General features: G+C 39.0%; 1 pseudogene across 1 annotated transcript; it reads left to right on the top strand.

Moving 5' to 3' along the window:
• Positions 1–7132: 7132 nt before the first annotated feature.
• Positions 7133–7870, top strand: LOC308550929 (ubiquitin-conjugating enzyme E2 2 pseudogene; annotated as a pseudogene). The gene is made up of 2 exons: positions 7133–7205; positions 7389–7870. The product of its transcript is annotated as a ubiquitin-conjugating enzyme E2 2 pseudogene (transcript).
• Positions 7871–8334: the final 464 nt, after the last annotated feature.

Raw genomic sequence — 8334 nt, 5'->3', positions numbered from 1 at the left:
AGCCCAGAAATAAACCCATGCTTAAATGGTCAATTAATCTATGACAAAAGAGACAAAATATACAATGCTGTAAAGACAGTTTATTCAATAAATGGTGTTGGAAATATTGCACAGATATATATAAAAATGAAACTAGATCACCTTCTTACATAATATACAAAAATAAACTCAAAATGGATTAAAGACTTAAATGTAAGACCAAAGCCATAAAACTCCTATAAGAAAACATAGGCAGTAAACTCTCTGACATTGCTCTTAGTAATATTTTTTTGGATCTTTCTCCTCAAGCAAGGGAAACAAAAGAAAAAATAAACTAATGAGACTACATCAAACCAAAACTTTTTTGTACAGCAAAAAATGGGAGAAGATACTCATCAATGATACATCTGATTAGTGGTTAATACACAAAATTTATAAAAAACGTATACAACTTAACAAGAAAAACGAACAATCCAATTAAGAAAATGGTCAGATGACCAGAATAAACATTTCTCCAACGAAGACATGCAGATGACCAATAGACATATGAAAAGATGCTCAACTCACTACTTGTCAGAGAAATGCATATTAAAATAGCAACGAGAGATCACCTCACACCTGTCAGAATGGCTATCATCAATAAATCAAACAAGTATTGCCAAAGATGTGGGAAAAAAACAACCTTATGCACTGTTGGTGGGATTGCAAATTTGTGCAGCCACTACAGAAAATGTCATGGAGATTCTTCAAACCCTTAAAAAATAGTGCAGGTAGCTTGTAACAAAGTAGTTCCAATTTCTGGCTCTCATACCTTGCAACATTGCGTTTATTCATTTCATTTTTACATAAGCTATAATTACTGAATATATAGTTGCTATTATTCCTTTTAACAAACTAATCTCTTAGGTCAATTAAGAATAAGAAAAAAAAAGATTATATTTTCCCTTCATGTATACTTTCTGCAGCCCTCTCTCTTTTATTATGTAGATTCAAGTTTCTGATATATATCATTTTTCTTCTCTGTGAAGAGCTACTTTTTACACTTCTTTTAGGTCTATTGGTCTCTCTCTCTCTATCTCTACCTCTTTCTGAGAAAGGCTTTGTCTCTCTGTTAATTTTGAATGATAATTTTCTGGATAGAGAAATCTAATTTGGCATTTCTTTCTTTCAACATTTTAAGCATTTCACTACATTCTGTTCTGGAGTGATATCTAAAGAGATGTCCAGTTGTTTCTTTGTGAATAATGTTTTTCCTTTCTCAGGCATTCTTCAAGAGTTTATCTTTTTCTTTGTTTTATTTTATTATATTTTATTTTATTCACATTTTGAATATGATATGCCTAGGTGTAGATATTTGGGGTGTTTTTTTCCTGACTGGTGTTTTCTCAACTTCTGGAAATTCTCATCTGTTATTCCTTCAATCATGTTTTATTTCTCTTTTTCTTTTTCTGGTATTCTTATTATGTATATGTTTCACATTTTGCAATTGCCCCATAGTTTTTGGATATTTTGTTCCATTTTTTAAATTATTTTCTTCTCTTTGTTATTCAGTTTAGGAGATGTCTATGAGCATATCTCTTAGTTCAGTGATTGTTTCCTAGGCTGTGTCCAGTCTACTAATGTGCCCATCAAAAGCATCCTTCATTTCTGTTATAGAATTTTATTTCTATTTCCTTTTAATTATTTTTTTAGAGTTTCTATCATTCCGCTTACATTACTCAGCTCTTCTTGCATGTTGTGCACTATTTCCATTAGACTCAGCATATTTGAATACAGTTATTTCAAATTTTCTAATAATTTCAAAATCTGCTATATCTAAGTCTGATTCTGATGCTTTCTTTGTTTCCTCAGATTGATTTTTTTTTTTTTTCCCTTTTAGCCTGACATTATTTTTTGTTTAAAGCTGGACATGATGCATTGGGCAAGAGGAACTGAGGTAAATAGAATTTAGTGTGAAGGTTTTTTGATCTCTCTAGGACTTGGGTCATGTGTACTGTTTGCTGAAATTCTAGGTGTCAGAGGTTACATTTTTGTCATGTCCTTGTCTTTATTCACACAGCTATTTTTGGATTTTCTTAGAGAATGGCTCTTTAATAGAGTCTGAATCTTGTGCTTCTTTCAGCTGTTAACTGCTGTTATTATACACCGACCTTATTGATGTTATAGTAATGTATGTCATGGTAGGGAAGCATTCTATAATGCTAGGGGAAAGTTTCATTGTTTCAATAAGCCTATACCCTGTTTTTTTTAACATTCACAAGTTTTTCTCACTTTTTCCTGCCTTACATAAGACAGGAAAGCTAGAGTTTGTAACATTGGCTATTTCCCTTCCCACTGGTAAGTTTGACTCTAGTAAAATAGATCTCCCTGAGGGCAAGCATTTGTTAAGGAGAAGAGAACACTATATATTTTAAATGATTACTTTTCCCTTTTCTCTGGTAGAAGCACAAGGTGACTTTTTCTGACCTTCACCTTGAGAATCTAATAGGGGCTCTTGTATACAAAACTCATAAATATTTTACCCCACCCCCCTTAATTGGGCTACCAGGAATTTGCATGTCTCAAGCCAGTCCCTGCTAAATTTCCAGTAATTTTTAATTATCCTTTAAGTTTTCCTACAAGTTGTTGGCTCTATCAGTGGTGTTGGCTTCCTGTAACCTCTGATTCTCTGTATTCAAATATCTCTTCAGTTTTGGGGTCACTGGTTTGCACCATGACTTTTCTCTGAACAATTCTTAATATTCAAATGTTTGTTTTTTTCTCAGCTTTTTTTCTTGTCAGGGTGGGAGTAAAGACTCCCTAGCTCTTTGTGTGTTTGAGTAAGAACTGGAAGTCTCCTTACATTTTTTTTTTCTTAGTTTTTGTTTTATCCAGTGTGAATGAATCAAAGTAATTTTTTAAATTTATCTTTATTGTCAAAAGTATTACAGATGTCCCCTTTTTCCCCCCATTGATCCCTTCCACCCTGCATCCACCCCACTTCCAAGCCTTCACCATAACAATGTCTATGTCCATGGATTATGCTTATAAATATATAAGTCTTTGATTAATCTCTCCCCACTCACTCCCTCAGCCCCACCTTCCCTCTGAGATCCTTCAGTCTGTTCCATGCTTCTATGTCTCTAGATGTATTTTGTTTCTCAGTTTATTTTGTTTATAGATTCTACATATGAGTGAAATTATGTGATACTTGTTTTTCTCTGACTGGCTTATTTCACTAGTCATAATACTCTCCAGTTCCCTCCATGCTGTCCCAAACTATAAGTGATCCTTCTTTTTTATAGCTGCATAGTATTCCAAGGTGTAAACATACCACAGCATTTTTATCTGCTCATCTACTGATGTACACTTGAAAAGAATGTATATTCTGCAGCTTTGAAGTGGAATATTCTGTAAATGTCCATTAAATCCATGTGATCTAGTGTGTCATTTAGGGTCACTATTTCCTTGATGATTTTTTTTGTCTGGAAGACATATCCACTGAAATCAGACGGGTGTTAAAGTCCCCTAGTATGACTGTCTTGCTGTCAATCTCTCCCTTAAAGTTCTTTGGAAGTTTTTTTTAATAAATTTAGTTGCTCCTATATTGGGTTCATATATGTTTATCAACTTTCTATCCTCTTGTTGTATCGATCCCTTTAGTATATGGAGTAACCTTTCTTGTGTCTTGTTATAGTCTCCATTTTGCAGTCTATTTTGTCCAATCTGAACACTGCTACCTCAGCTTTTCTTTTTCATTTCCATGCAAAAGCTGATGGAAAAAATTTTTTTCCATCCCTTCACTCTCACGTGTGAATCTTTTGTTTTGAGGCGAGTCTCTTGTAGATAGCATATATTTGGGTCATGTTTTCTTATCCATTCAGCCACTTTATGTCTTTTTATTGGAGCATTTAATCCATTTACATTTAAGGTTATTATTGATAGATACTTACTTATCCATTGTCATTTTAATTCTTTATGCCTATGTTTCTCGTCCTCTCTATTTCTACTTCTTATTATGGCAGTCCCTTTAAAAATTCCTGTAATGCTGATTTGGTGGTGATAAACTCCTTTAGCCATTTTTTGTCTGTGAAGCTCTTTATTTCACCACCTATTTTGAATGATAGTCATGCTGGATAGAGTAGTCTTGTTTTCAGATCCTTGTTTTGCATTACTTTGACTACTTCATGCCATTCTCTTCTGGCTTGTAGTGTTTCTCATGAGAAGACAGCTGACAGCCTTATGGGAGCAGATTGTAGGTAACAGATTGATTTTTCTCTAGCTTCCTTTAATATTCTCTCTTTGTCTTGAATTCTTGGCATTTTAATTATGATGTATCTGGGAGTGGGGCCTCTTTGGATTCTTCTTGCTTGGGACTCTCTGTGCCTCCGAAACTTGTGTGACTTTTTCTTTCACCAGGTTAGAGAAGCTTTCTGCCATTATTTCTTCAAACAAGTTCTCTAACCCTTGCTTACATTTGACCTTTCCTGGCACTCCTATGATTTGAATATTGTTATGTTTCATGTCATCCCACAGCTCCCTTAAAGTGTCCTTCTGTTTTTAATTGTTTTTTCTTTTTGGATCTCTGTGTGACTTTTTCTACCCTGTCTTCTAATTCACTGATCTGATCCTCAGCTTCCTCTAATCTGTTGTTTATTCCTTCCAGTGTATTCTTTATTTCTGCTATGGCATTGTTTATTTTCTTCATCGTTTCCATATAGTTTTTCATGCTGTGGAGCATTCTTACAATCAGTATTCTGAACTCTATATCTGATAGATTGCTTATCTCCATTTCGTTGTTTTTCTGGAGACGTCTCTTGTTCTTTCATTTGGGACTTTTTTTTTTGTTTCCCCATTTTGGCTGCCTCTTTGGGTTTATTTCTATGTATTAGGTAGATCTGCTAGGAGTCTCAGTCTTTTTGGAGGGTCTCTGGTGCAGGCCAATGTCAGACGTGCTTTGTGACTGGCCCTGAGTACCTGTTTGGAGCTATGAACAACACTAGGCTTGAGGTCTCCTCTGCTGGGGCTGGGTGCATTTGAACAGGACCAAGATGTAAATGAAAGTCTGCTTTTCCAAGGCCTGAGTCTAGAAGCAGATCAGACAAAGACTCAAAGCACTTGAGGTCCACCTCTGGTTGCATGCTGATTAATCTGATTCTCTTAATGTGTGTCAGGCTCTAGAAACTACTCTGGGTAAGGGAAGTGGTTTTCCAGCAGGGTGGGGCAATTTGTTCCCCCTCAAGCAAAAGCACAAGATCATCTGTCTAAGAACATTGTCCTCTGAAGTATGGGCAATGACTAGGGGCAAGAATTCACAGGGGTGCCCTCTGAGCTCTATCTTAAGAGCCCACAACCCTAGACTCCTCTCATACAACTCCAGTCCACTCTGCTCTCTTTTGCTGGAGCCCAAGGTGAGTGGCTGTACAGGAAACTTTGTGCATTGGCCCTTTAAAAGGGTGCTTACATTTCCAGTTCTCTCTCCCTGGCAGACAGAAATCCTTCTGTTTTTCATAGCCAGGTGTTATGTGGGCACCTTTCTCAGTTCTGGTGCTCTTGGTTGGGAAGCCCAGCCTGGGGTTTAGGTCACAGTCTTCAGTGGGAACCCCCCCCCTCCAGCTGAGATACCCCTCTGGACCTTAAGCTGCTGCCTGTGGGAGCCCTGCCAGCCCTCTAGAACCTCTGCACTTCCTACCAGTCTCTATGTAGTCTCCACTTTTCCTCCTTGGTTATGAGGGTCTCTTCTGCTTGTCTTCATTTGCAGTTTATTATTCAGGATAGTTTTTCTATATTTAATTGTAATTCCAGTTTGGTTCTAGGAGAGTGTCAGTGTAACTTCTACTCAGTCTCCTGCTATCTTTAATCTCCAGTCTATATATTTTTAATGAAAATTGTGCAATAGTTAAAGACAAAGATTTTGAAAGCTTCTATGTAAATTCTAAATCAATGGCTCTAGTGCATGTATATGCCTTTTTTCTGCCAAAAAAAAGAAATATCTTAATATTTGAAGATGCACATTTTTCTCCATATTCTCTTCTCTTTGAATTTAGAATGAAATTTACAATCCTTTGCATATTGTAATGTTTTTTGTCAGAAAGAGAACAGTCTTCAGTGAGTATGTAAGTATAAATATGTTTAAAGCTGTTCATATTATGAATTCCAGTGAATTATGTTTATTGTTGCTGTTACACATTTTGAGTTTAACTGCCATTTCAGTTTTTTAAAGATTACAATATGATAAAGCAATGAAAGAAAAAGTTTTGTACACTGAAAGGCTTGGAAAAAAGCACTGGTGAGTTTGGTGATTGTTAAGCAAAAATACTTTTCGTGAGTTGACTAAAATTCCAGTTGCTTCCTAAACAACAATCAAGATATGAAGATTCACACAAGTGTATGAAGATATGTTGTTTTATTACTGATATACATGCAAAATGATTACTTATGACTAGAACCACCCTTAGGATGTGGGTGTTAGTGTACCATCTGTGGTGGGAGACCCTGTCTATAAAGGGTCATGATGTATGTAGCTTGCTCTCAAGTGTACATGTATCCATAAAAAGAGACAGAGCAAGCACAGGAGAGAGAATGAGAGACAGAGGAATTTTATAAAGCCAATGGGTTAAAAATGTTAGTGGCAGGTGAATAAAGGGTGGAGGGAATCCACTGAACTGCTCTTTGAGTGACTCTCAGAGGTGGGTAGTGTCTGTGACCCAACTTGCCAAGCAATAGCACAAGCACTGGGTAAGCCAGGCAGCCTGGGCTCCCTCTCCCATAACCCTCACCCCCTACAGCCCTTTCCAAGCTTCTATCCCTCCACCCACCTCCATGCACCACTTTGTACCCCCCCACCCTCCACGCATTCTCCTCCACGGTCCCCCCCTTAGCACTCGACCCCTCTCCATTGCTCTCCTTGGACCCTCCCGAACTCAACCCCCCCCTCCATTCCCTTCCATGGTCCCTCCCGCCTTCCGCTCCCCTCCATTCTGGCCACCTTTTGACCTTACGCTCGCTAACGGACATTCACTGGATGATGTCATCAGCTTGACCCCTGTGACCACACAGAATAGATCCCTTACTGTTGCCAAGCAACCCAATGTGTACTGCAGCGAGTAGCGGCAGGACCAGGCGGCGTTGAGCAGGAGCGGCCCGGTCCCTGGAGGTGGTGTTTACCGGCAGCATGGCCTCTGAGCAGCAGAATCCAGATCAGGAGAACCCGGAGATGGCGGAGCCAGCAGCTGTGCAAGACACAGGTGACTAGAAGCCCATCAGTCCCTGTGGGTTCTCATTTCTCCTTCCTCAACCCTCCTCTCCAACATCATCCCTGTCCCCTGTCTCCCTCTCCACCCCACAGCCCGGCTTTACCCGCTTATCTGCTGACCTGGTGGGTTGCTGATCTCCCTAACTGTGGTCTCCCCCCAACTTTCACCTAACAGGAAGCCTCGCGAAGAAGACTGGCCCCGTGGCACAGTCCCTGGCCCTAAAGCGCCTCCAGAAGGAGCTCCTCGACCTTTCCCGAGACCCCCTAGACATATGCTCCGCAGGGCCAGTGGAAGAAGACATATTCACATGGCAGGGGGTTTTACTGGGGCCCCAGGAGAGCCCCTACCATGGAGGAGCCTTCTTCCTGAGTATCCAATTCCCGAAGGAGTACCCTTTCAAACCTCCCAAGATTCTATTCAAAACCCGAATTTACCATCCGAATGTAAATCATAACGGGTGCATTGGTCTGCCCATGCTTAATTCTGAGTGGTCTGCTGGACACACAGTTTCTAAAATATTGCTGTCAATCCATGCCATGTTATGTGAGCCCAACCCACACGTTGTTCTGATCCCAGAAATGTGGGAGATGTACATAAAGGATAGGCCAAGGTATGATATCATGGCTCGAGCATGGACTAGGAAGTATGCTATGTAATTTAAAAATAAATGATAATACTGTCACCTTAATAAAACAGTTCAATTGGTTGTCTTTTCACTGCTGTCTATGAAGCGACGTTTCTCCATGTTTCTGGGCACAGGTTGTACACCTTCCACATCAGGGTGTGTGTGGAGGGGGTGGAGGGAGGCAAGAGGGTGGGGGAAGCATGGGTGTGAGGCAGGGTTGGAGGAATGGGTGAGTGTGACACAGACGGGTTTTAATCTCCACTTTAATAAAAGCTTTCTTAACTGATTTAAGTTTGGGAAAGCAAAACCAAAGGGGTTTGCCTTTAGGATGAGGAGAGCAATTCTACCAAACAGTGGGATAATTTTTATTTTTATTTATTTTTATTTATTTATTCATTATTTATTTTATTAAATATATATTTATTGATTTCAGAGAGAGGAAGGGAGAGGGAGAGAGAAAGAAACATCAAAAATGAATCATTGATCCGCTGCCTC

Source organism: Miniopterus schreibersii, assembly GCF_964146895.1.
Source record: "Miniopterus schreibersii genome assembly, chromosome: X".
NCBI lineage: Eukaryota > Metazoa > Chordata > Mammalia > Chiroptera > Miniopteridae > Miniopterus > Miniopterus schreibersii.
Note: the sequence above shows the minus strand (reverse complement) of the source record. Positions and strands in the feature narration are given on the sequence as shown.